The sequence below is a fragment of the Mustela erminea genome, chromosome 4 (genome assembly GCF_009829155.1).
Source record: "Mustela erminea isolate mMusErm1 chromosome 4, mMusErm1.Pri, whole genome shotgun sequence".
Classification (NCBI taxonomy): Eukaryota; Metazoa; Chordata; class Mammalia; order Carnivora; family Mustelidae; genus Mustela; species Mustela erminea.
In genome coordinates this window covers 73,097,940-73,119,330 of record NC_045617.1, presented here as the reverse complement: position 1 = coordinate 73,119,330, position 21,391 = coordinate 73,097,940, and the positions used below count along the sequence as shown (strand labels likewise).

At 33.8% G+C, this 21,391-nt stretch overlaps 1 protein-coding gene across 2 annotated transcripts in view; it reads right to left on the bottom strand.

The window, feature by feature from the left end:
* Positions 1-21,391, bottom strand: part of THEMIS (thymocyte selection associated) — a 189,224-nt gene that overhangs the window by 40,663 nt on the left and 127,170 nt on the right. The gene's annotated exons all lie outside the window — the stretch shown is intronic.

Genomic DNA, 21,391 nt, shown 5'->3' with positions numbered 1-21,391 from the left:
GATTTTAACATTTTGTCTAGGTCAATTCTCCTGTATTTACAAATATGGGTAGAATGGTCAAAGACTATTCAAACTACTAGAATAGATTTGGAAGTATAAAATGCCTAAAGTTAATACCCATACTTAGAACATTGAAATTACTTGTTTCAAGTTCAGTTTCTATCCAGCTATTTATTTATTTCTTCCCAAGTTATTCTTTTACCCTCTTCTATTTCTAACAGGTAATATTCTATGAAAAATTATTAGGTTTGGTTACCAGTGAGAGAAAACCCAAAATATTAGTGGCTCAATGGAGAGATTATATTTCTTTTTCACAGAAAAATACAACAGAGGTAGTAGACTGACCAGGGTTGATATGAACTGAACAGTGTCAGGCTTGCAGGCGCCTCTGTCTCTCTCTTTCCCTCTCACTCTCCCTCATTTAACACCCTCAAACTCTTGCTTTCTCTTCAAGGCCCACTCACAGCTGAAGCTCTAAGTCCTCACTATCACTCCAGGAGCCACGCCCCCCCCCCAATTTTAGAGACACTTCTTGGCATTTATGAATACCATTTCCTGCTTCTATCCGACCAGTCATCACTTTGCCACATAACCAACCTAGCTACAAGGAAAAGCTGGGAAATACGCTATTTAAACTGGCAGCCATACCCTAAAAGCCCAGGATTCTAGGTTACTGAGGGGAAAGTGCAGAAGAACAATTAGAAAACAATCAGCAGGTGGCCACACAAGCCTTACTCCCCACTGTATTCTCATGGTACCTATCACAGTGCTTTGCACAAGGCAGATGTACAATTAGTATTCCAATGATAGTATTTTTAAAATTTAATTCGACTAATAGATATTATCAATCAGGCACAAATTTGGGAATAGGATCTAGAAATGCCACTTCTAGTCATATATATCAAGTAACAAATCAAGGATGTGCTTAGGAATTTAACAAGATATACTGCTTATTAAAATATTCTCTTCAAAAGTAAAAAATGGGAAATAATAAATGACCAACAATATGAGACTCATTATGTAAATTATTGTATATCCCTAAAACATAATATTATACATGGGAAATGTTGGCTTGATATTAAATTAATTGAAAAGAGCTAATTACAAGTCAGATTGAGCAGAGAGTAAAGAAACTGAAAGGAGATTTATCAAAATTATTAAGGTAATTAACTAAGTAATGAATTATAGGCAATTTTATGTTCATGTTTGTTTATCTCTTTTTCAAAACATTTTCCTCATATATGCAGAACCTAAAAAATAAAAAACCAATACTAAGCTCATAGATACAGAGAACAAATGGGTGGTTGCCAGCATGGGGGCTGGGGAGTGGGTGAAATGGGTGAAGGGAGTCAAAAGTATAAACTTCTAGTTACAAAACACATAACTATAATAATACTGTGTTGCATATTTGAAAGTGGCTAAGAGAACAAATTTTAAAAATCTCATCACAAGAAAAAACGTGTAACTATGTATAGTTACAGTATACACGTATACAGTATAGTTATATTGTATACTGTATATAGTTATATAGTATAAGTATAGTTATACTATACTATACTGTACTGTACTGTAGCTATGTATGTTCAGATGGATGTTAACCGACTTATTGTCATGATAGTGCAAATGTGAAATTATTATATTGTACACCTGAAACTCATATAACGTTTTTGTCCGTTATACCTCAGCATAAAGAAGGAAACAAGGATATTAATTTCAGTTCTGTTACTACGACTATATAGTCTTGGGAGAGTCACAATTTCTCATACGCTTAGTTTTCATGTTAACCAATTATAATATATGATATTTATATCCTTTACTGAATTAAAATTTGAGATTCGTTCTTCAGATTATTTCACAGTGAAAAACAGCCTTGGACTGAAAGCTAGGAGATGAAATATCCATTCTCAGTTCCAGTCCTAATTTCTTATTGATTCTAGGCTAGATAAGGTATTAGGAGCTAATAGCATATCTGTATACGAAGAAGTGGGATATGATGGACTCCAAAGTCTCAATGAGTTTAATATTCCATGATTCTTTGAGTATGGCCTTTATAACAATTTTATATATCAGAATATTGCCATTGGCAAACATTTCCTCATATATAAAACTTGATCCAGCTCTGATGCCTTGTTGAATCTAGAGCTCACTGCAGTGTGAAACCTATATTTCCTTTATCTGGAGACGCACATAATTATTCAGTCTATGCCCCTCACAGTGTATATAACTTCTCTAAGTCTCCCTTGTTCAAATATGACAAGCGCATAAAAATGTATGGTGATTGTAAACTGACTATAAGCCAAACAACTGAACTTGATATTTATTCAGACCCTAGGATTGATGCCGTCTGTGTCAAGTTAAAGGGGAAGAAAAGTCTTCATGAAGCTGGATATGAAGCATTGCACATCCACAGCTTATTTTGAAAGAAAATTTGAAACAGAAAAGAATGATTCATATTCACAAAAAAGGCTTTATCACATTCTCCATTCTCCCTTAGGATTTTTGCCACATGTTCCCTTTGCCTTTATGGGAAGTGGCATCTCTAATGAAGCAGGAAACTTACAGGTGAGTTTGAAATAGATGCTGTGATAGGACCAGAGACTTTTTAGAGAATTTGTGAAAAGAGGTTAAGACTCCAATTAAGTAATCGTATTTTGTAAGACCCTGACAAAGCATTACCAGGCCACAGGGTTAAGTGTTCCTGGACCTTCCTAGATTGAACATGAGGTTTAAGCCATAAAATAGGCCTCATCCCCTGCACATGCAGCTGAACTGGAAGTTTATTAGAGCATCATACATCATGGAGAATTGCAACCAGCTCCACTGACCACAATAATACCATGTCATGAGTTTTGCAGAACACAGAGATAGATCTGGAATTTTTAGTAGATCAAGGGATTAATAAAAAAGCACTTTGCTTGATATTTTCTGGGGGCACTAATAAAAAGCCATTCCTAACCTCCATTCATTTCTTTACAAATGAGGGGCACGGTTTCCTAGAGCACTTGAAAACACTTATCAGAAATGTTCTACATAAACAAAGTGTCAGTGTTCTCCTTATAATCATTGTTGTTAAATGATAGTACCATGCTCTGTCTAGGTCTCCCACAAACTTTATTGGACCCAGGTTGTGATAAGAAAGCTGTCCTCACAAGGAAGAGGAAAAATTACAGTCGTCTTTTTCCAACTAATAGCATGTTCTGATCTCCTGCAGTTGAAAAAACAATTTTTTTCTCAAGTGGGAGAAAAACAAAGGCATATTTTAGTATAGCTATCATTCTTTTGAGACAGGCATAATTTTTTGTCAAAGGCTTGGCCTACATGGAAATTATCCCTTCACATACACATTTCAAGCACTAATTCTGTTTATCTGTGTTTATATATACCTCATAGAGTATTTTGTATGGTTACTGTGAAAAGGAATACACAAAACTACTAATTAATTACAGACACAATTTCATTAAAGCCTGATCACAAATTCTAAACTAGGATGTCGATACATCATTAATATAAGAGCTGTTCTTCCAACATACGTTTCGATTTGGATTTCCAAACACCAGCCCAAGATATGACCAAACTAGATCTTTTTACCTGATTTAAGACAGGAAAAACTTGTTCATTCTAAGATTGACTGGAAAATTATTCATATATTTTAAATTAGTGGTTAAAAATTATGCAAAAGTTAAAATACTATAAAGTAGCTGCTTAATATTCCTTTCACATCATTTAAGTGCTTTACAAATGTTTAAATTACTTAAACACTATGCAAATTAAGTGCTTTATATAAGCAGTCATCAACTTGCGAAGGGATTGTATTCCCACACTTGAATAAAGTGATTTGGAGAATTTTTCCATAAAAGCATTCTCAAGCATATACTGAGGGTTTAGGACTTCTTCACAACCATGGCTTTAATGTAGTTGAACTTTAGTACAAATATTTTTAAACTGATATTTAACCCATAATTCTGATGATGAAATGTGTATGCAGTTGAAACTCAGGAGGCTGTGGTCCAGTGATACTGTCATAGATCCATCTGATAACTGTCTCTCCACTCTGTCATTTTTAGCGTGTCAGTTTTGTCCATCAACCACTTCCTCCATGGACACAGGACAACTACCAGTAGCAACTCAGCAAAATGCTCCTTAGTTCACATCCACTGGAATACAGGGAAATCTCTCCCTCAACTAAGGAATATAACATCCTCCCTTCGGTCCCCCTGGACAACCTCACGTCATGTGCTCATCTCCAGACCAATAATGGTTTGTCAGGGAAACTGCCTTAACTGAATCATGAAGTAATCCTGGAACTCAGAACAAAGGTTTCAAAAACGAGAGAGAGTTGTATTAAGAAGATGGAAGAGAGCAATGGGCTTTGGGATTTAGGATGCAGCTTTAGGGATTGGGGAAGAACAGCACTAGAGACCATAAGAAGAGATGAGGAAACAATGATGAATGGTAACAGCTGTTCAAATTAGTGAATTCTTTGTAAGTTATCTGTTGACAGTTTAGGAAATTTTCATATTTTCTTAATAAAATATGTATGTAGGGTCATGTTTCCAGAAATTATTGCAACTAATTGGAGAATCTGCCCAAAAAATCAGGCTAAGGATTATCCTAAAACGCCATCACATTTGTTCTTTTCAAAGGCTTCCTTAAAATCCTGGTTACTGGTATGGAAGGTTATGTTTCCTCTAAAACTGTGAGCATCTACAGAACATCTCTTCCAGGAACACATGATGCTCCAAATTTTTATCTGGCATTAGCACTACCATTACCCGTTAGACTCAGACAACACAATTTGAGGGTTATAGGACATGATAGGCAATGACTCCCCAAATAAAGATGACGCAAATACTTTTCAAATTAAATGTTACAGGGAACTGGTTAGTTTGGCATCTCAGTCTGAGCAAGTTTGGGGTTTATACTGAGAAACCAATGGAGACGTCGAGGAGCAAGAATTATGAGTTTCTAACACAATGTTTAACATTTTACGCTTTGATTTGAAATATACATTTTTTCCCGTCATCCTACAGAAAGCTGGAAGGAACCATAGAGAATAACAAGATACCATTGTTTTAAGTTGGTTTTTTTTTTTTTTTTTTTAACCTTTGGTATCAATGTGCTATAACTTAAATTGTGGGTTGTGCAAGCATTCTCCACAAAGAAATAGTAGAAAATAAGGAATATTCTCATCTTACATGTGATGCTTTAGCTATCAATATCCAACACTAACTCATCTAAGTACAAAAAAGGATTCATGATAGGTAATAAAGGTATGTCGTGAAATGATGTCCCTCTCCTTTTTTTTTTTTAAAGGAAAGCTCTATCACCATTGTCTTTTTTAAAAATTGTCTAATTTTTATTTTAATTTTATTTCAACCTAATTTTATTTCAACCCTGTTCAATTTAGTACAAAAATGTACTAAAAATGTGATAATCTCTAAAGGCACAAATATATTTGGGTACTTTATATTTAAAGTGACATCAATTTACTCATTACACAGATTTACATAAATATACACACATGTGCAGATATACACACATATATGCATGTATATATATATATTAGTATCAACTGTATTTGCTTAAATTAATTGTGATATCAAGAATCACCAATCTTTAGTACTTTGCAATAATATAGGTTTGTTTCCTACTCTTGTTTTTCAGGATTTAGCTGTAAGTGGGTTCTGGGACCAAGTTAAAGAAGTGGCTACCATCAAAAAATTACCAATTTCTTGGCAGAGAGAACAGTGGTGGAACCAAACACAGGCTCTCAAAGCTTTTGTTTGGAAGTGGCATATGTCACCTGTGTCACATTTCATCAGCTAAGTCAAGACACCGGGACAAGCCTGATAGTGGTGCTGAGACTATTATCATCCTTCAGAAATAACCTGGTAGAGAAGGATCTGATAGAGAAGGGCAGGAAATATTTTGACAATAATATAATTTATTTTATATAAACTTTTATTTTATATATTTGTATATCATATATTTTATTTTATACATTTTATTTTATTTTTATATATTTATTTTATATATGTAAAGATGCAGATATGAATACACCACAAATATTATATATTTATTTATATATTTATGTACATTATATATTTTTATATATTTTATTTTATTTCTATATATTTATTTTGTATTTATATATATATAAAGATACAGATATACCACAAATATGTATAAGTATACATATATACTTAGACAGCTTCATTACAAAAGAGATTTGAATCATATACATATATATAACAATTACACATAAAACCAATGTAATGTCAAATAAATGAAGGATTGAAACTACAAGAAAAATAAGATGTAGTCAAAAAAGAGGGAGTATATAAATATCAAATCACAGCTTCTTTACAATTGATAGAGTTGAGTTGTAAAATGGATTCTGAACTTTCTAGTATACTAAAAGAGGGATGCATAATAATTTCTTATATTTATATTAATCATAAGACAAAAATAAACAATTTTCTAGAGAAACATAGCTCTTATTGGTAAAATAATTTATGAAAGCACTGTGTGATAATGAAAACTACTACCTCAGAATAAATATATCCTAAATACATACCACTACAATAAATAAATAGCCCTAATGCCTAGTAGGCATTCAGCAGATATCTACTGAATGAAAAGACAAGACAAGACAAGACTAGACAGGAATGTTGTTTCCTGTAAAAGTAACATGAAAAGTTACTTAATGTATAATGTTAAGGCTCAATAAAATAAAATATCTCTTATAAGAAGGCAAATATATAAACAATTATATGACTTGAAACAAGTTTAGCGTGTATAGAAGAATGAACGGACAAATCATTTATGTTAGAAAGAAAGAATTATTAAATCATTTCATAGGAAAAAATGGTTAATTTTTAATTTTAATTACTTATTGTTTAAGTAACATCAGAATCATAATAAAATTTTACAAGAATGTTTAATCTAAATTGTATACTTTAAATCGGATACTTGGGTAGTTGGTGTAGTTCTACGTACATTTTAAGGACTTACAAAATACCTAACTAACAAAAGAATTCAGTGCTAGAGATGCCAACAAGTCTCAAAAGAAACGTACTAAAGGACGAAAGGCATATTAGATATTCCCTTATAAATATCTATGTGTTACATACAGAAATTGGTTACAGTGTCAGAATCTAGGAATTTCCTAAACTAAAAACGTTTAATATATTAAATAATAAATCTATATTAAACTTAAATAATTCCAAATTACAAACTATGATAATATTATGCCTATTTATGTTATATTTATTTATTCATAATAAAATATAATTACGGAATTAGAGAGGGCTTCCTTTATTTAGTTCATTCTCTCTTTATATAGGTCTGCATTATCCAATATATAACTACTAGCTGCATGTGGCTACTGAATGCTTGATTGCCAGTATGAACTGAGATGTAAGTATAAGATAAACACTACATTTTTTTAATTAAAGAAGTTTTTAACTTAAAAGAATGTAAATGATCTCACTAGTAATTTTATATTGATTACATATAAATAAATGAAATTACTTCTATTTTATAAATAACAGAATAAAGCATATAAATCAAATTAATTTCACCTTTTTTTGTTTTTTTTTAAAATATGGTTACTAGGAAACTTAAAATTGCATATATGACTAATGTTTGTGGTTTACATTATAGCACTAATGAATGGATAATTCTGAGAGGAGACATGATAGACCAATTTTACACATTCTTAAATGCTGGTTCAATTTAGATTAAATTTAGAAATAGATAAATGAGAGCACAAACATATCTTATCACAGGGAAAGACACAGGGAAGTGTGCAACATTATCTGTATCCTAAGATTGGCTGACAGAGGCCTTAATTACTGATAACATTTACTGAGTGCTTACTAAGTACCTGATATAGTACATACTCCATCCCATTTAATACTCATAAAACTCCTATGAGGTAAAGACTAAATCAGGACCACAGGCATTTCCTGTATATTTTTCCATGGTCATTTCCCAATAACAATAATAATAATATTATTATTGTTATTATTTTGTATTTAGTTAAAGTCTGCAAACTTGGGGCTCTTTTATTTCAGTACCTTTCCTTTAGTTTTGAGATAAAGTTAATAGTAAAGAAATGTTAAAATATTAAAAAGTAAAGGTGGTTAGGGAATGTATGCTTGCAGAAGAATCCTGTGATCAACAAGATTAAAACATAAAATAAACTAATTATTAAGTAAAGAGAGAGAGAGCATAGTCTTAGAGAAGGACTAAATGGGACTAATCCATTGACACTTTCCCTTATCTTGACTTTTTAAGACCCTATTTCCTAAAGTATTGCACTTGGTTAAGATCTAGGACAAGCCCCAAGGAAGGGTATTGCATGCTGGCCTTAACTGGAGGCAGTGGTAATCACTGGTAATTACAATGTGATTCAGTAACAGATTTGTACATTTGTTTTACTCTGCATTCTCTCACTCCATCTGTGAGTATCTATATTTTCTCACCTTTTATTTAAAATTTCCAGAAGTTGTTCTAAGTCTATTTTTCCTGAAGAGACTAGTATAAGGGTTATTGTTTGTTTTGCTTTCTGTCTTCCTCATTATCACAAAATCAGAACCCCCAACTGCAATAGGAGTTTATACTATGTTTTGTTCTGACATCTTCTTTTGTATGGGCCACCACTAGGGAAACCTCCTTAACTGTGAATTTTAAAGTTTCATGTAAACTACAGTGTCTCATAAATCTAATCCTGTTATAGGGGACCCTTAAGGGTCTCCAACTCTTAAGGGATACCCCCTGAGACTTTCAAGAATTCTCAAATTCAAGAGTACTATGATGGCACATAATTTATTCCTTAGCAATCCAAAATGCAGGAAAAAAAAATATGTAAGTGGATCTCTTCAGACACTTAACGGTTCTACAAACACAAGGCCAAAATCATGTACAAAGCTGTTTGAGAGATAAGAACTGTTATTCTTAGGTCTCTTATACTGCTCACCAACATTATCATCCAGTTATTTTCTGGAAACTATTTCACAAAGCAACAAAGTTTCCATTATGTCATGAGTGTAACTATTTAGAAGATGATGAAGAGAGAACAATTAAGCCCAAGTTGACATAGTTTGCCAACTAGAAAAAATGGGATGGGAAGCTAACCCCAACCAACTTCAAAGCATGAGATTCAATTTCAGTTGTGGTAAATAACAAATTATTACATGTTATTGTGCCCAAAGATTGTTTGCAAAATAATGAAAAGAAATTCGTAAGACCAAATGTAAAGGATTACTCAAGCGATTTAATTGAAATTGAATTGTATTGTGGTATATTTTAATGCTAGTTAACTCTTATAGCATTCGTTGGAAAAGTATGTAATTATTATTAAACCTTATTTGTGCAATCTAGAGCAAGGTTTTATTGAGTGGCTAATGTAGAAGCAAATAGATCAAAATTTAGTATCCAAAATTCAGAGCACCTGCTCACATGACTTTCAATTTGTGGAACATATCTGAAATCACTCCTTCATTTTCTCTCTCCATGGTCGGTTAATATAAGAATTCTAATAAACTCTTAATCCTCATCCAATGAGCCTGTTATCTTTCTGAGTTTTAGCCCTTCTAATAACTGCTTATGTCTTTGTGATGCCCACCAGGAATCCCCTAAGTGAATTTCACACATGCCCTGTAGCTTTAATGTTTGTCTGATGCAATAACCAATAGATTTATTGAATGCAACATGAGCCACGAATCAATATTTGTCTTTGTTTTAAATAATGTTTAATGATTCTATTGATTAAAAAATAGTTGGTTATTAGACACATATTTAGGCCCTTTTCTGTTCTACTTCTAGAAATAAGAGAATTTCCTTCTCAGGTAAGTAAATATGTAAAATATGTTCTTCAACAGTTTCAGTATAACAATTGATGAGTTCTTTATTAATGGCTTTTGATAGAACCTCCAATTGTTCACAGACATATCTCCCACTTTCCTCTTACCATCTCTTTCTCTGAACTATAGCACATAAATGCACACAAACATAATTCCCCCTATTTAGTTCTGCGCCTAGGTATTTAATGATTTTTCCATTCATACAGATTATAAATTGGTAGAATACTATGTTCCTTTCATTTAATTAGAGAAGTGCATTTGCAGAGCGAAATAAATGTTAGCTAACATTATTTGTATTCCAAGGATTCATTTTCCATCCCTTCTAACTAACTTAAATGCCATGCTGTGTTTCTGGATTCGTTAGCAACTCCAGGCACATTTCCCTCCACTTGCCTCTGTCAACCCAGCAAGCTGTTCCTTCTGACTTCAAAGTGTGAATATTTTTGCTTCATCATCAGTTTTGTAATCTGAAGGGAGAGTTGGCTTACCTAAAAAGAAACCATACTTTCCAATGAAAACAATAGAATAGGGATGCTAATTACCACTTCCTTTTAAAATATGTATGCCTTTTCTTCCAAAAAGAAAAAGACAAGGGAACTTTCTTTTGTAAAAGAATAAAAGCAAAGTGTAAAAGAGATCTCCAAACAGTGTTAATTATATTTTTAAAATTCAGAGTATTAAAATTACAACACAATAGCAGCTGAATTATTTATGCATTCAGACAATTATTCAGATAAGAAATTGAACAATTTCAAAAATATTAAAATGTTGCTAAACAAAAACCCCAAGTTGCTCATATTTCTGCAAAGTTGCCTGGATATATCTCAATGCCCAATGTAAAAGTATCACTTTGTATTCATTGTATTGGCTTTGCTTTCTACTAGCAGGTTCTAATTGTTTTGGCAGTCCTGATCTTAGCTTCCAATGGCACATAATCAATCTTGCTTGCTTACCACATAGTCAACCCTGAAGAATGTTTTCATCTTACAGAACACAAAGTTGAGTTGAATCTAAAATGCAAATATTACAGGGTTTCAAACACATCATCAGAAAACAACATTCATTTCCAATTCACTTTACTGACTTTTTTTTCCTAAGTGGCTCTCTAAATTTTAGTCAACTTATGGCTCTGCAGGAAGATGGAATTATACTTTGAAGAATTATTTGATTTCTTAAAGCTATACTTCAAATAAAAGGTTTAATAAGAAAAGAAATAGAATGAAATAAAACTAACATTTTTAAGGCTCCCATTAAATTGGAAAAATCATTAGAATTAGTGCTCCTGAGCTTTTTTCACTTTGTTCTAATCAGTCATTTAAATTTCTAAGTTAGTTATATTTATTGTGAATAAATAAAAACACATGCCAATATCTGAGGACTTATGTGCTTGGCAGTGCATGAAATATTTTCCTACAATATATTCTTTGATCTCTGCCAGGAACTTATAAGGTATATATCATCTCCCCATTTTATAAGTAAAGGAAGAGTGGCACAGAAGTGAAGCAACCTGTTCAATGTTACTAAGCCCATACCCAGGCTTTGCTCTCTAGTGCCAATCACGCTTATTTCCTTGGCTTAAGAAGATTTTATTTCTGCTCCATTAGATAAAGGACCTTACAAACTACCTTTATATTCTATAGTAATTACTAACCTCACATTGAAATTTGGAACTGCAGAAGTGTTTAATTATTTATGGTTCATCTAAGCATAGTTTAATTATGGTTCACCTAAGCATAGTTTAAAACCAAAGATGGGATTTTTTTAAGTTGCACTTTGGATTTTTTCCCATTCTTTTTATTTCTGCATAATTACAAAATGAATATATGCATAGCCTTTACTTCACTATTTCTCCCTCCCCCCTCTCCAGGGTCACTACCTTCAGAAAAATATGTGTGTATCACGTCATATATATGTATCAGAATACAAGAAAGATCATATGAAAATAAGTAGCTTTGTTTTGTGATTTTTTTTAATAATTGGAAAATACTGTGTATTTCATCCTACAATTTTATTTCTTCACTTAGTAATACATCCTGGACACTTTTCACTACATCTATATCTGTCTCACTATTTCAAAATGCATAGTATAGATATTTTTAGATTATATAATCATTCTTCTATTAGTAGATATCTATATTGCTTCCATATGTTCATTATTTGGAACAATGCAACAATGATTCTTCTTATGAATGTACCCATTGGGGGGGATTTTCTAAGACAGATAGTGGTAAGTAGAATTGCTAGGTCAAAAAATTATTCATAAGGAGCAGAAGAGAAGCTATTTCTTCATACAATATAATTTATTTTTATCTTTCTTTTTTTTATTTTGTCCTTGATGAATTAAATAGTTTATTTTAAAATTTGAATAATTTTTATCTTTATTGAGATTAACAATTGCTTTATGTATTTATTGGTCCTTTTTATTTCTGTAAATTTTCTACTCCTATAATTTGCCCATTATTTTCAAGAAGTATTGTTCATTTGTTCATGGAGGATTTTTAAGGAAGAGCCCATATATTTGAGCTAATAAAGTATTTTATTAAAAATTTAATTGGTTAAAGATTAAGTTCTTGGAGTCATTTTTTGGGGAAAAAATAGAAAGAAAGAAAGAAAGCTTGGATGTGATGGTTTCATTTCTGTATAGCCAGAATCACTCGAATATCTTCCATTCCACAGATTATACCCTTCTTTTAATAAGTATTCTTTTCAATAGATTTTAATTTCTGTGACTTCTTTTCTGAAAATAACAGCCATACCTTTGAATTCTAATGTGATTTTGATGTTTGCAGTCCCAGAGAAGTCTAAAAGTGTAAGCAGTTTTGGTGAATGATTTAGAGATCCAATATTTTTGCTTAGGTGGTTCACTAAAGGGGTAGGAAAACTCAGTCTTCAAGGAACTCTTATCCTATAAGAAGTAAAATGCATTTTTTAGACTCCTCTTGGCTCTGCCAGTCATGAACTACTTAACAGACAAATGAAGCTATACTAAGTCAAGTTGATAACACTGGATAAGTTCCAGAATTCAAAGTCATATAAAGCTATGCTAATTCAAATGATATACCTAAAGTCTTGAAGTTACTTATACCATGATTTTGAGGAGAGAAAAATAATTGAGAAGCTAGAGGTAATTCCAAGATTCTGCTGGTAAGAGAATAGAACTTTGGCCTAAAATGCACTTCCTTGGGGACAAGGCAAAGAATATAGCTTGTTTTAATAGTCTCACATAATTAAGCTAATGTGGGAGCCTCAAGACAGGATGTTTCCATCAAGGATCGCTGTTTCTGATCATCACACAGATTCTGGATACGATTCAGTGTGACTACTAGTACAGCAAGTTGTACACTAGAAATATCCAAAAGAAGAATTTACATTTTTAGAATGTGTATGAGCCTCTTTACCCCATTTCCTACCATTATACAGAAAACAGTTAAAAATATGCAGAGACATCTTAAAATTCTTATTTATTATTAAAAAAATTACCTGCTTTCTCCTGACTGATAAGCAGCTACAAATTTACACTTCCATAAAGAATTTTAAAAGATTTTTTATTGACAACAAGAAGATTATGGATAGTTCCATCACACACAAGACATCTGGAATCTTCTTCCTTGCCAAGATCTATAAATGGCTTAAACTGTCACTTAACATTGTAAAAGGCAACTTTTTTTGAAGCCCAACAAGGTAAGGAATAATAATCAACATAGCAACACTGTAGAAGACTCTACTATTAGTGGTTATATAATTATATGCCAGAATAAAAGGTTTAAGATTAACTCAAGTTCAAAGTAAAACTACTACAATAGCCAATTTATTCATTTGATTCTATAAAATCTTACATGTTTACACACAATTCATGGCCTGTATACATATCTTTGCTATCTACTGCTGCATAATTAAATAATCTCAAAATGTAGTGGTTTAAAACAGCATTTTATTATCTCCACCATTCTGTGAATCAACAGGCCCAGTTCCCTATCATATTATCTGGTCTGCAATGTCCAAGATGGCCCACTACAAGCAGAGGACTTTGGTAGAGAAAGTCAGGCTCTGCTGGGATGCTGGACATCCTGGTGGTCTCTCCAACAGGACAGCATTAAGTTCTAGGTATGACTTCCCCAAAGAGTTACATGAAAAAATCTCCCCTCTCTCCCAGGGCCTTTCCCTCATAAACTCCTTAAATTAGACTCCTGCAAAGCTTAACAAAACCTCACTCTTCTTTGGTTTAAATTGAGCAATTTAAACTTAAATTTAAACTTAAATTTAAATTGCTCAATTTAAATTTGAGAACCCCCAAGCCCTCCACCCAGGGACACTAACGAAGGCATGTGCCCCAGTCCTCTCAATCTCTTTGCAGCACCTTGCTTTGACCTCCCGTGTGGTCTCTCCTGGCTTGCTATGTATTTTCTCAAAGACTTCTCTATTTCAGTTCTCTTGTGGTCTTTTGTTGAACCTCAGCTGACCATCTGACACCCTAGTGTTTAACTTAAAAAATGTTAATCTAATAAAGTTACGACAGAGGCCATCTTTGGAGAATAACTACCACAGTTCATCCTCTGACCAAAGATAACACCCATCTCTTCTTCCATTGCCAACATACACTTACCAGACTCCCTAAACCCTCAAAGATTCACCCCATTTCAACCTCTGGATTACACTTTAAGTCCAGGATTACATGATATTAGGTTCTTGTGTAGTTGAGGTTACTTGTGGGGGACCACCTCTTGATCAGAAGAAAAGGAAGTAAGGAAACAGGCTATGTGGCCTCCACATATCCAACATACAATGGGGTGAGAGGCTCAGGAGAACCACAAGAGATGTTTCCACTCAAAAATAGGAGGAAAATGGGAGTAACATTGGTTGCTACTCTGAAAGCCACCGACCTGAAAAATTACTGTGATCTAGCAAAGCACAGTTGCCATTTCACTTAACTCAGAAGGCAGGGGTCTGTTGCTTCAGACCCAAATATGTTTTCTGGATGGTCCTTCTTGGCTCCTGATCCTGTGATCTGGAGTCTTGACACTACACTCTCAGTCATTTTCTTTTCTTAAGAAATAGCTCACGGGTGCCTGGGTGGTTTAGTCAGTTATGTGTCTGCCTTTGGGTCTTAGGCCTTTGATCTCAGGGTCCTGGTGTGAAGTCCCACACCAGGCTCTCTGCTTACAGAGGAGCCTTCTTGTCCCTCTAAATCTCCCTCTGTGCTTCCATGCTCTCCCCTCTCCCCAAATAAATAAAAAAAATCTTTTAAAAAAGGAAAAAAGAAAGAAAGAAATAGCTCATGTTTGCTGCTGAGTAGTGTTCTCAGCCTGTTCCTGCCAGGAAGAAGTTTGGGGCTCAAAAGCCTTTTTGTTTTAAATGCTCTGTTCCTTTCTGTCCCGATGGTTATAATTCTTTTAAAACGTGTGAATTTGTTATGTATAAATTATAATGAAGTTCATGAGACAAAAATGACAGTCGTGTTTTCTGAGTGGGATCTTTACTTTGGGCCAATAGTGAGGATACACAGGTTCACAACAGAGAGGGTGAATATGTTTTAAGAGCCTTAGATGTAATTTCTACTGAGAGAAAAAACGAGACTTTTTTTTTTTTACAATTTTCTGAAGCCTCAAGAAACTTCCAGTCACACTTTTGGTCTCATCTTGAACTAGAGGCCACAATACTTTACTGGTAACATTCTGGCTTTGGTAATTTTTCCTAAATTAAAAAATTATATTTTCTATTATCCCCCATGCCAAATTATTTCATACCCATTTGCAGTGAATGCCACCTACCCATGCAACAAATGATCTGCTCTCTGTTACTATAGATCAATTTTGCCTGTCTAGATTTTACAAAAAGAGAATCATTTACTGTTTGCTCTCTGACTTCTCTGGCTCAGCTGCATGCTTTTGGGATTGACTCATGCCTTTGTATTCCTTTTCATTGCTGAGTAATATTCCATTATATGGCTGTATAACAGTATGTTTATCAATTCATCTGTGAAAGAATATTAGGTTGTTTCTTGTTTGGAGTTACAATAAATACAGAATATATAAATATTTCTGTACATGTCTTTGTGAGGATATATACTTTCATTCTTCCTTAGTAAGTTCCTTCAAATTGAATAGCAAAGTCTTACAGAAGATTTATACAGAACTTCTTTTAAAAAATTGTCATCTAGGGGCGCCTGGGTGGCTCAGTCAGTTGAACATCCAACTCTTGGCTTTGGCTCAGGTCATGATCTCAGGGTTGTGGGATCAAGTCCCACATTAGGCTCTGTGCTCAGCAGAATGTCTGCTTGAGATCCTCTCTCTCTCTCCTCTCCCTTCTCCTCTGTCCTTCCCTCATGCTCTTTCTTGCTCTTCTTGCTAAAATAAATATATCAATCTTTTTAAAAAAATCTGTCATGTGTTTTTTTTTTTTGAAGTTGTATCATTTAATTCCCATAAGCATTGTATGAGAATTCCAGTTCCTTCACAAGCACAGCAAAAGCTGATCCTGTTAGTCTTTTTAACGTTAGCTATTTGGTAACCCATTGTGATTTAATTACTGACAAAGATGATTTTAAATGTAGAGCAGTTTTTTGTTTTTTGGTTTTTTTCCCCAAACATTTATGAACCATTTTGAATGCTTCCTTTGTAAACTGGTCAAATTTATTTTTCTTTCTTTCTTTCTTTCTTTCTTTCTTTCTTTCTTTCTTTCTTTCTTTCAGTTATGTTGTCCTCTCATTGTTGAGTTGTAAGATATTTTTGTAATGTATAACAAGTACACATGTTTTTTAGATACATGATACATGTATATAATATTTTCTATCAGATTAGGGCTTTTTTTTTCATCTTTAATAGAGCATCTTGAAAAGAGCAAATGTTTTTACATCTGATGGTATTCAACTTAACTTTTAAAAAATGGTTGATTCTTGTTGTTTCCCATTTTTAAAAAATCTTTGCCTTCCCAGGGCGCCTGGTGGCTCAGTGGGTTAAAGCTTTGGTCTTTGGCTCAGGTCGTGATCCCAGGATCCTGGGATTGAGCCCCGCATCAGGCTCTCTGCTCAGCATGGAACCTGCTTCCTCCTCTCTCTCTCTCTGCCTGCTTCTCTGCCTACTTGTGATCTCTGTCTGTCAAATAAATAAATAAAATCTTAAAAAAAAACACAAAACTGCCTTCCCAAATTACAAATATTTTATTTTTGCTTCTAAAACTTATGTAACAGGATTTTTGATTTGGGTTTATGACTCATCTTAAGTTATTAAGTTATTTTAAGTTATTTTTTGTGTATAGTGTAAAGTTTAAGGTGGAGGTACATTCCTTTTTCCTAGTTGATATCAAGTTGTTCCATAAATACCAGTTGTTTCTGTACCTTGGATAAAAAGATTATCTATTTCCATTAAATTATGTTGGCAACTTTGTTGAAAATCAGTTGACTATTTATGTGTGTATTTCTCTGCTCTTTCATGCAGCATTGATTTTAGGCTTAGCCTTATTCTAGTGTTACAATGTCTTGATTACTGTGGGTTTATTAGTAGTATTGGAATGAATTTCTATTTTTATGAACTCAGCTGAATTTTTATTGGGATTGAGTTAAAGGTATAGATCAATATATATATTATACATTATAAATTATATTTTCAGAATGAAACATCTTAGAAAGTTTTGTATCTAGTATACTTCTCTCTTTTATTTCTGATTTTGTGTTATCTTTAATATATGAAAAGAATTTTAAAATGTAATAGTTAAAATATCTCATTTGATTATTAAAGATGAAGAAAAATTGCTGAACCAATATAGGCATTTTTCAAAAATCAGAGCCTTTAAAATACTAATAAATATAACCCAAAAGAAAAGAATATCTTTAATGAAGGAGATCATTAGGAATATTGTGCTTTATATATACATATATATAATGTATCTATTATATTTACTATTATTATTTTTTAAGTAGGCTCCATGGGAGCCCAGTGTGGGACTTGAACTTATGACCCTGAGAACAAGACATGAGCTGAGATCAAGAATCAGATACCTAACTGACCACCCAGATGCTACTATTATGCTTAATAGTAATTTATAGAATAATAGGCAAAAAATAGGTAAATAATAATTTATAGAACAATAGGCAAATAACTAATTACTTTTCATAATTAATTACAGTTGTTAAATTTTCTGAACTGGCCATTATGACTGTACATTAAACTTATTCACGAAATTCTCATGTGCTTTCTCTGATAGGCTGAAATTTGCTGATATTTAAGGCACTGAAAGAGCCCTATCCACTCTCCCTTAGTAGGGAATGTCTTAAGGAAGCATCTTTGTCATAAAAATTTATAACATTTTTGAGGCGCCTGGGGTGGCTCAGTGGGTTAAAGCCTCTGCCTTTGGCTCAGGTCATGATCCCAGGGTCCTGGGATTGAGACTTTGCATTGGGTTACCTGCTTAGTGGGGACCCTGCTTCTCCCTCTCTCTCTACTCCTCCCTCTTGTCCCTCCACTTGTGCTCTCTCTCTCAAATAAATAAAATCTTCAAAAAAAAAATACATGCATAAACAGGCTTATTTTTCTGAGGTAACAAAAGGCAAAATTACCCTGTTTTACTATGGTTTTCATCCTGTTTATCTGAACAGTTAGTATAATCATAATGTCTTAAACAGCTTGGCCATTGGTTATTGTTTCAAAAGGCTTCCGGGAATATTCAATATAATAGAATTGAAATCAGGATCTCAAAGAGATAAATGCATTCTCATATCCATTGCAGCACTATTCACAATAGTCAAGATGTGAAAACGAGCTGAATACCCATTGACAGGGGAATGGACAAAGAAAATGTGGTATATGCATATAATGGAATACCGTTCAGCCTTAAAGGAGAAGAAAATTCTGCAATATGCAAAAACATAGTTGAATCCTGGGTACGTGATACTAAATGAAATAAGCCAGTCATAAAAAGACAAATACTGCATGATTCTACTTATAAGCAGTAACTAAAATACTCAAGTTCATAGGATCAAAGAGTGGAATCATGGTTCCCAGAGGCTGGAAGGAGGGGAAAATAAAATTATTAATCAATGGATATGAAGTGTCAGTTAAGGAAGATGAATAAGTTCTAGGGATCACCCATACAACATTGTACCTGTATTCAATAATACTGTATTATACCCTTGATTTGTTAAGAGAGTAGATTTCTTGTTAAATGTTCCTACCACGGTAAAGAAAATTTTTTGAAAACCTTATTCTCAGATTAATGTCACTGTTACACCAATCTGGAAGCTCCCTGGAAAAGCTCCTTTTATAGCCTGACTCCACCCAGTCTGGGAATGGCCCTATCACTAGACAATTATTGAAAACAGTCAGCAGCAATTATTTAACATTGCATCTTCCTAAAACTGTGATACAGTTTAAGATACAGGTTAAGTCTCCATATTCTAAATACCCTCAACTTTCTTGTTTTATTTATCTCTGACTCTCTCCAGCACCCTTGCATGAATACATACTTCCTCCAAACCACACCTTCTTTTTTTAGCCAGAAAGCAAAAATCTTGCATATCTATTCATGCAGATAAAAAGCCCCAGAAATCACCAATCCACGGTGTGTGCTGCTGCAGTCACCACGGTTTTCCTATGACATCATCATTGTAATAGTATGTTTCGAGGAAATTCAAACCTATTACTCCTGCGATGGAAATGCTTTTCCCTATTCATCTCAACAGTCCTGCAAACATGTGTGTGTGAAGAACTCCATATTTATACACATAGTATTTCTGGGATCTCTTTTTTGAATGTATCAGAGAGAACAAATGACATACAGAATATCATGACAACTAAAACAAAATGAGTCTCATTCCTCATCTGTGCAAACATCAACATGGCATAAGCCTCATAAAGGGAAGGCATCAGTGTTCATTCTGAAATTTACGAGTCTGAGACAATGTTCATAAGATAAGAAGTCAGTCTGCCACCGTGTCAGGTAGATAGATAGATGGAGGATATATGATGACTGATGATAGGTAGATAGGTAGACAGACAGACAGACAGATAGATATCCTGACAGGAAACACAAAACTTCTTTAACAAAATTTTTTTTTTCATTTATTTATTTGACACAGAGAGAGAGAGATCACAAGTAGGCAGAGAGGTAGGCAGAGGGGGAGGGGAAGCAGACCTCCTTTCTGAGCAGAGAGCCCGATGCGGGACTCGATTCCAGGACCCTGGGATCATGACCTGAGCTGAAGGCAGAGGCTTAACCCACTGACCACCCAGGCGCCCCAAACACAAAGTTTCTAAATCAGAACACAGTTTATTATCACAGAGCATCTTAGCACTGGTGAGGCTATAAAAGGCATCACTACTAAAATCATTCTAAATAAATGGCATTGATATAATTGGCTAATTATTTGGGGAAAACTGAGGATTTTGCACAAACAGAAGGACTGTACCAAAGACTCACAAAAGTATCACACTCAGAGCTTGACTGGCACACTGCCCCATCCTCCCATCTGGAGAGGGAGAGGCTTTTATTCTGAGATACAAGCAAATATTACAGGGAGAGAAGTCTGAATCTCTCTGAAGGAATATAACTATCTTCCAGAACATGTTTGCTACTCGATCATCCTTTAACCAAATTTGCCAGTGGTCATTCCTCAGAATGTTTAGACCATGAAGAAACATGAAAGCATTCACAGAGACCGGCCTTCCAACAATCAGATCTAGGGATTAAAGCTAAACAGTCTAGTGACCTTTATTGATTTATTTTACAACTTACTATTACTGAATAATGAAAAGTTCGGTAGGCTAATGTAAATGGGAAAAAAAATAAAATGCTTTCTTTACCCTTATTGACATTTTGATTAAAGAAATCAATGATATTCATAATTATTGTCTTACTCTAAGCTACCTGAACTTTTAGAGTTAAGTACTTACTGGCAGTAACTTGATACTAAAATATATTTTCAGACTGTAGTTCTCATCTGAAAATAAGGTTGGTTTTTTTTTTTTACATTTTTATCCCTAAATCTTTTCTTGAAACCCACAACAAAATCAATCATGCTTCAGAGAGTCTTTCTTGTTATTACTGAATAGGCAATACATTTTTATATCTTACAAATTCTGTTCAGACCAGGTTATTTTACTTGATCCTTGTTACCTTCTGCCCACTTGCCCACAATATGGCAAAACATTAGAAAAATAAAGTTGACTTTATTTACTTTGATATAGCAAAGTCATTTTCATTTCATTTAGGACCCTCTCACAGCCATTGTGATTTTTTTTGAAGATTTTATTTATTTATTTGAGAGAGAGAATGAGTGAGCAGGGGGAGAGGCAGAGGGAGAAGCAGACTCCCCACTGAGCAGGGAGCCTGACAAGGGCCTCCATCCCAGGACCCTAAGATCATGACCTGAGCTGAAGGCAGACACTTAACCACCTGAGCCACCCACCTGGGTGGTTCATCATTAACTAGAAATGATAGAGTTTGGTTAAGCCCTTAGGCAGAAAAGGAGAGGTCTGGAGAGAGAGCAAACTCTCACTATGAGAGCCCCCATAGTGATTCTTTTTTTTTTT